Raw genomic sequence first — 7,954 nt, 5'->3', positions numbered from 1 at the left:
TTGATTATGCCTCTAGAAGTACAAGTGATATAAAATACCTAGTATTCATTAATAATCTGTTATATACACATGCCTAGCAGCCAATCCCTTGTAAAAACAAAATCTTACTGCTTAATAGTCACTTTTGCAGTCTTGTACTGTGCTTCATTGCATTTAAATTATTGTAATTTATCGGAAACTGGCATCAAAATACTGGGGATATCTCAATAATGTACTGCCATTATCCAGAGATAGTCAGAGATACAGTATATCATAAGATATCTTGTTGTAATTAGATTTTTTTTGAAGACCAGTGTATGCTTAACTACAACAACATGTTCAGCAGGCTAATGGGTACAGAAACGTTTTACTTGCTATGACTGTCATGTGTTTTTTTTATCAACCTTGGTTGAATGCATCAACTAGTAAGTTGCACCCTTTAAATGACACAAATGTAGGCCTAAATGTAAATATAAAAATTAAAACTTGCAAAGAACACTGAGTAATATGTCACTGGGTAATTAAAGTAAAATGCTGTAATTGTAATTGGTACTGTAAATTAGGTTACACTAACTGACTTGGTACTGTATATAAGACTACAGTAACAGTTTTGGTACCATGGCATGATTACAGTCGCTGTACTGTAAATCATTTTGTTAGGTCTGGTAGTCTTGCCCCAGTTCACGCCTGGCATTGTACCTTGCGCCTGTTTGTGGGAGTACCCAAAACCCTTTGCAGCTGGCTGGGGAATCTCCAACAGAGCCAGCTCTGGTGCAGCCAGAGTGAAGGAGAGGACCATCTGAATAATTTTCAGTCAGCGAAGGCACATTCGTCTGTTTGTACGTGTGTGTGTGTGTGTGTGTGTGTGTGAGAGAGAGAGAGAGAGAGAGAGAGAGAGAGAGAGAGAGAGAGAGAGAGAGAGAGCGAGAGAGAGAGAGAGAGAGAGAGAGAGAGAGAGAGAGAGGGGATCGGAGTTCCTGCGCTGCATCTCTTCTACGGTTCACCAATGCGCGTTGTGGTAGAGTTATTCTATTCACCTGTGCACGATCAGGAATACGTTTGTATTACAAACTTTTCATATATATTTTTGTCATCATCACCTCTAGTGGTAGCCAACACGGAAAGAGCTCAACTTTTATAACTTACGACCTGCCAATACGAGGTAAGTTTTATCGAATCATTGAAGTTGTGAGTAAATTCAAACCTATGTTACGTGCATTTCCACCAGAGTTGTTGCTTGCAGCAGTTGAGAACGATTCCACTGGGACACGAAGTTGGCATATGGTTAATTCATGACATTACGTTATATTTCGCTAATTCTGTCATCAGTATGCAGTGGACACAGCTTTCCTGCAGCGGCTGTTCACTGATATGTTTGTTGACCAAGGGTTTTGTGGTGAATGGTGCGTCATGGACATTTTATTGCCAGACATTTTTAACATTCGATTGAGATATCTCGCTTCCCCCGTTCCTGTCTCATTTCTCTCAACACAGTTGGAGGTGAGCGCTATAAGTGGCAGACCTATTTATGATATGCTATTGGATGTTCTTAGTCTCTAGCCTTCAACAGTTCAATGTTGGCTAAATGTAGCTATGAATGAAGCGACGCTCCATTTTGGCACCGATTTTGGAACATGCATGCGCGGTGTTGTTTCAAAATAACTTTATTTGTGTAGACTATTGCATGTGCACATTTAGCAGATTCATGTTAGGATTTGTTTTGTGAACGTATGATCTTTGAATATGAATAGCACGCCACGAACTACGGTATGTATACCCTGGTCACTTATGGGGTATTTGACAGAATGTTCATTATAATAGAAAAGGTAATACAAAACTTATAACAATTAAGGCTATCAACCTGCTTCTCTTGGCAGTGTCTGGAATGAGAAATACACATGTCATGCATTAAAACTTATCAAGCATGAAATGCATCCTACTAATCGGTCCCGTGTGGCTCAGTTGGTAGCGCATGGTGTTTGCAACGCCAGGGTTGTGGGTTCGATTCCCATGGGGGACCAGTACCGAGAAAAAAATGTATGAAATGTATGCATTCACTACTGTAAGTCGCTCTGGATAAGAGCGTCTGCTAAATGACAGAAATGAAAAAATGAAATGATAAAATGAAAAGTTATGATTGGCATGCATACCATGATGACAACAACGTATTGGTCGTTTGTCACTACACAGTCGATACACCTACGTATGGTACTTTATCATATGGTAGATGGGATACGCAGAGCAAACTGCATAGCGTACGGACGATTCTGACAGACTTCTCCTAGACCTTGCTAAGGTGGGGACTGATCAGGGTTATTTTTTATGGTGGGTGTTCCACATGGAATTCATACTTTAGATGTCATATTCATCTATATTCTTTTCAGGTTCTCCACACTGTAATTTAGGAAATTCTCATTCAATACAGGAGCGAATTAATAAGCAATGCTTTCATCGTTTGAAAATGAATTTAAATTATTAATGTTGCTTGAGATTGGATTTGTTTTATTGCTATGAATCAGCCATTTTCTTGCACAACACAAATCAATCAGCTAATTTTAATTGGAGTGATGCAATTACTCAATTTGCTCTCTAATCAAATTGACTTTTGAAAAGTTTGTCTGCTGTTGCAGGTTGATACATTTTGCTATTCAGAAGACTGATTCTTTCATTCAGTCCTCTAATTAGGTCTGCCTGGATAGTTTTCACAAAACAAGCGTCTGCTTTCTTAGGTTTGTGGCCCCTCCCCATCTCAGACAGTAATACTAATTTGGACTCCTTACAGTGTGTCTACCCCATTATGGAGAAGTACACTTACACTCTCCCCCTGTGATAGTACATATTACAAACCTATAACCTACCCCATTAGATGGATTGCTTTGGCTATACTAAGGCTAAGAGGTGTGGAGCGAAGCAATTGGAGGCTGATGCTTCATAAAACCCATAGAGATTTGAAAGGCTATCTACTCTCAGCCACTGGCAGGCTTACATCAAAGAAAAGTCTTTACATTTCCTAGAAAAACACTTTTATGTGACCAAGTCACTGACTCACCTACATAAAGTATCACGATTGTCCCATATGAGACCTATATTATGGGTATCGTTTAGGTACAGCCTCCTTTACTAATAATGTTGACAACTGTGCTGTATAAAATTAAAGATAGTTGGGAACAGTTGTTCAATGTTTCAATAACATGGCATTGGGTTTATGAACTGATATACAAAACAACAATGGATGCATCAATTCATTCTTTACAATTTAAGCTATTATATGAAATTCTCGCTACAAAAATAGTGCTCAGTGTTTGGGGTATTGAACAGTCAGACCGGTGCAGACTCTGCCATGCGGAAACAGAATCAATAGAGGATCTCTTTTGGTACTGTCCATTGGTGGATTGTTTTTGGAGTCAAGTCCAGGAATGGTTGTTATGTTATAATATCAGGGTGTGGTTGGACCTGCAAACAGTATTGCTGAGGGATTTGAAGGACCACAGTCATTCAATAGTAAATATCATTGTGCTCTTGGGTAAACATTTTATTTTCCGGGCAATTTCGGGCAGAAATGTTGCAGATGGGGAGGTTCAAGTCCCTAGTGAGACACCATGGGAGAATGGAAGGATGTGTTGTGAGAGGAAATTGTAGAATGATTATTTACTGGGGAAGATGTAAGATCTGTGGCTGTCTGAAGTAAATATATACACAAACGTACAGTATAAATGTTTGAGGTCCTCCAATCAGAGGTGAGGGTGGGGATGGGATTATTGTATGTTTTGTGTTTCGCTATTTATACTGAACCAAAACATAAAAGCAACATGCAACCATTTTAAAGATTTTACTGAGTTACAGGTCTTATGAGGATATCAGTCAATTGAAAAAAAATAATTACGCCTTAATCTATGCATTTCACATGACTGGGAATACAGATATGCATATTTTTGTCACAGATACCTTAAATATAATTGACCTCACAATGGGCCTCAGGATCTTTTCACGGTACTTTTGTGCATTCAAATTGCTATCGATAAAATGCAATTGTGTTCGTTGTCCGTAGCTGATGCCTGCCCATACCATAATCCCACCGCCACCATGGGGTACTCTGTTTACAACGTTGACATCAGAAAACCACTCACCCACAAGACGCCATGCACATGGTCTGCGGTTGCGAGACCGGTTGGATGTTCTGTCAAATTCTCTAAAACCACGTTGGAGGCAGCTTATGGTAGAGAAATTAACATTTAATTGACTGGAAACTGTTCTGGTGGATATTCCTGCAGTCAATATGCCAATTGCACGCTCCCTCAAAACTTTGCACATCTGTGGCATTGTGTTATGTGACAAAACTGCACATGTCCCAAGCACAAGGTCTACCTGTGGAATGATCATGCTGTTGAATCAGCTTTTTGATATGCCACACCTGTTAGGTGGATGGATTATCTAGGCAAAGGACAAATGCTTACTAATAGGGATGTAAACAAATTTGTACACTAAATGTGAGAGAAATGAGCTTTTTGTACATATGGAACATTTCTGGGATAATGTTATTTAATCTCATGAAACATGAGACCCACACTTTACCTGTTGTGTTTATATTTGTGTTCAGTGTATGTTTTGGTTTCATGCTGTGAGCTGTTTGTGTGCTGGACCTGGTAGTTATGGGTTAGCTCGCTTCCATAGGGGCTTGGTTCTTCCCGCCCTTGGAAAATCCCTTTGGGCGCCCTCTGACCAGTGCACCCACGGTGGGAGTGGCCATTCGTATTGTCTTTGTATTGTGTTATTGTAATAAAAAAATTAAAAAAAGAATAATATATATATATATATATATATATATATATATATTTACACACTACACTACCGTTCAAAAATCTCAGGGTCACTTAGAAATGTCCTTGTTTTTGAAAGAAAAGCACATTTTTTGTCCATTTGAAATAACATCAAATTGATCAGAAATACAGTGTAGACATTGTTAATATTGTAAATGACTATTGTAGCTGGAAACGGCAGATTTGTTATGGAATATCTACATAGGCGTACAGAGGCCCATTATCAGCAACCATCACTCCTGTGTTCTAATGGCACGTTGTGTTAGCTAATCCAAGTTTATAATTTTATAAGGCTAATTGATCATTAGAAAACCCTTTTACAATTATGTTAGCACAGCTGAAAACTGTTGTTCTGATTAAAGAAGCAATAAAACTGCCCTTCTTTAGACTAGTATCTGGAGCATCAGCATTTGTGTCTTCGATTACAGGCTCAAAATGGCCAGAAACAAAGACTTTCTTCTGAAACTCATCAGTCTATTCTTGTTCTGAGAAATTAAGGCTATTCCATGCAAGAAATTGCCAAGAAATTGAAGATCTCGTACAACGCTGTGTATTACTCCCGTCACAGAACAGCGCAAACTGGCTCTAACCAGAAGAGAAAGAGGAATCGGAGGCCCCGGTGCACAACTGAGAAAAAGTACATTAGTGTCTAGTTTGAGAAACAGATGCCTCACAAATCCTCAACTGGCAGCTTCATTAAATAGTACCCGTAAAACACCAGTCTCAACGTCAACAGTGAAGAGACGACTCCGGGATGCTGGCCTTCTTGGCAGAGTTGCAAAGAAAAAGCCGTATTTCAGACTGGCCAATAAAAATAAAAGATTTCCCCTGAACTCTGCCGAGAAGGCCAGCAAACCGGAGTCGCCTCTTCACTGTCGATGTTGATACTGGTGTTCTTCAATTTCTTGGCAATTTCTTGGTATTTTTGATCAATTTGATGTAATTTTAATGGACAAAAAATGTGCTTTTCTTTCAAAAACAAGGACATTTCTAAGTGACCTCAAACTTTTGAATGGTAGTGTATATAGACGCTCCAAATGGTCCTCCACACTGAACCCTTTCTGTGGGTTGTCCCACTTGGTTACACTCTTAGAAAAAAATATTAATTGAGAAGGGGTAGGATTCTACCAAGAACCTATAGATGGGTCTGTTATGCAGTGTTTATCACCAGACCTTTACAGTCCATTCTATGGCAATACGTGATTGTGATTTGCCATTGTGTGATCGGAGTGCTGCAGTGCAACTTGTTCCCTCAAAATTCACAGTGACTTGGTTGAACATTTCTCCAAATCAGCTGTAGAAAAACAAGCATCTCTACTGTACTTCTTAGGGCTCTTGCGTTTTCAGTAAAACATCAGGATTATAAGATTCTGTTATTCCGTGAATAGGGAGTTGTCTCAGTGGTTGCTTTGAACCCCCTCTCTCTGTTTGCATATCAGAAAGCCAGTGCCCATACTAACCTTACTGAGCTTATACGAGGCCATAGCAATCAGACAAGGGGTCCAAGATGGAGTAGTGAAATGCAAGTGTTTACAGATTTTAACTAACACAGACAACTGGCCAGTATTGACTTTTCAGTGTTACATTTCTAGTGTTGATTCATGAGTTAATTTCACTCTGTAAGAGTGAAATTAACACTCAGTGGTATAAAAGAAGCCTCAGTGTTGGTGTTAATGAGCATAGTTATTGTTTTACACTGTGGTGAGTAAAACAGTCCCATCAAAACCACGGGCATCATTATCATGTTTCCCAGAATGCTCTACTGTGGGTAGGTTATTTTTCTAAACTAATCCAATCAGTTAGTTCGATTTATTGCACCTGTTACCGAAATGGTTGTTCCAGATTAAGTGGTTTAGGTAGTCTCCATTTTCAATTTCCATTGTCCTGACAGTCATTCTGAATGCGGATGAATAAAAATACAAACTGTTGGCAATCCTAAATCTGTCTGGATTCCAATTGGAATTATGCATTAATTTGCAAGTCAGCATAATGTGACATTCAGGCCTGATGTGGTCTATAAACCAGGAGATTCCTGACACCGCTGTGTTAGGGGACATCAAAATAAGACCTTGTAATATGTAACATATATTGTCATAGTTTTAAAAAAAGTATAACATTTGCCTAAGGACTAGCTTGGTGAAGTACAGTCATGGTTGGTAACTCTATTATGGTCAGTGCAATCCAGATCCTTGGGACGTCCCTACCCTTAACCCCAACCTTAACTCCTACCCTTACCCTTAAAGTTACCTTAACCATAACCCTAACCTTAACCATTTTACATTTTAACTTCAATGGGGTAGGGAAGTCCCAAGGATCCTGGATAGCACGGACCACTCTAAAATTCACAAACATTTTTAAGGGACCCTGGGAAATATGCAAATTAGGCTTTACACCTTACACCATTTCATTATATTTCACTTCACTGTAGATGGAAATTGTGTGATTTTTTTTATTTTTTTTAACCCCACAGTAGAGCAAATGCATTTTATATTTAATTCCAGATCAGAGTGAAATACTAATTAGTTCACTCCAGTGCATAGTGAAATGCCTATTGCTTTACTCCAGTGTATAGTGAAATCCTTAATATTTCACTCCAGTGTATTGTGAATTTCACACAGCCAGTGTACATGTTCTACTTAATATAGGGTTATAGAGACACTGTTTAAATGTTAACATTATAACACTTTTGAAAGTGTTAAATTCACTCTGTTAAGAGCAGATGCATACTGTATACACACAGCACAAGTGTTAGAATTAACACTACAGGGAGTAAGTTTAACACTTCCAATTTTGCTGTGTATTTGTTGTGCCCCGGTAGACACTGTGAAATCTACAAGCTATATGAAAGGGCGGAAATTAGTGATTGGTTACTAAGCACTCTTAATCCCATTGTGAGGCGGGCAAATGGGATTAGAGACCTCAGAGAGAGAGAGAGAAAGAGAGAGAGAGACCGAGACCCTTGGTACATGATGCAGATTAATATTTCCTTATCACTGTCTCTCCAACACTCTAATTTCTCCCTTTTACTACTGGTATTTTAAAGCAACTAAACACCTTCCAAGTCAGTGATGTGTAAGGTGATGCTTTTGTTATATCCTTTTGTTATATCCTCAAGTGCAAATGGTGGAAGGACAACTTCATTCTTCAAGCAAAACAAA

The 7,954-nt window shown here is 38.9% G+C and overlaps 1 protein-coding gene across 1 annotated transcript in view; it reads left to right on the top strand.

Moving 5' to 3' along the window:
• Positions 1-855: 855 nt before the first annotated feature.
• The window catches only part of LOC106590196 (cadherin-7), a 120,916-nt gene continuing 113,817 nt past the window's right edge, over positions 856-7,954 (top strand). The window contains exon 1 of the mRNA XM_014180938.3: positions 856-1,141. The gene's annotated coding sequence lies outside the window, so the exon portion shown is untranslated. The remainder of the gene's footprint in view (positions 1,142-7,954) is intronic.

This window comes from Salmo salar, chromosome 29 (genome assembly GCF_965601325.2).
Source record: "Salmo salar chromosome 29, fSalSal1, whole genome shotgun sequence".
NCBI classification, from domain to species: domain Eukaryota; kingdom Metazoa; phylum Chordata; class Actinopteri; order Salmoniformes; family Salmonidae; genus Salmo; species Salmo salar.
Note: the sequence above shows the minus strand (reverse complement) of the source record. Positions and strands in the feature narration are given on the sequence as shown.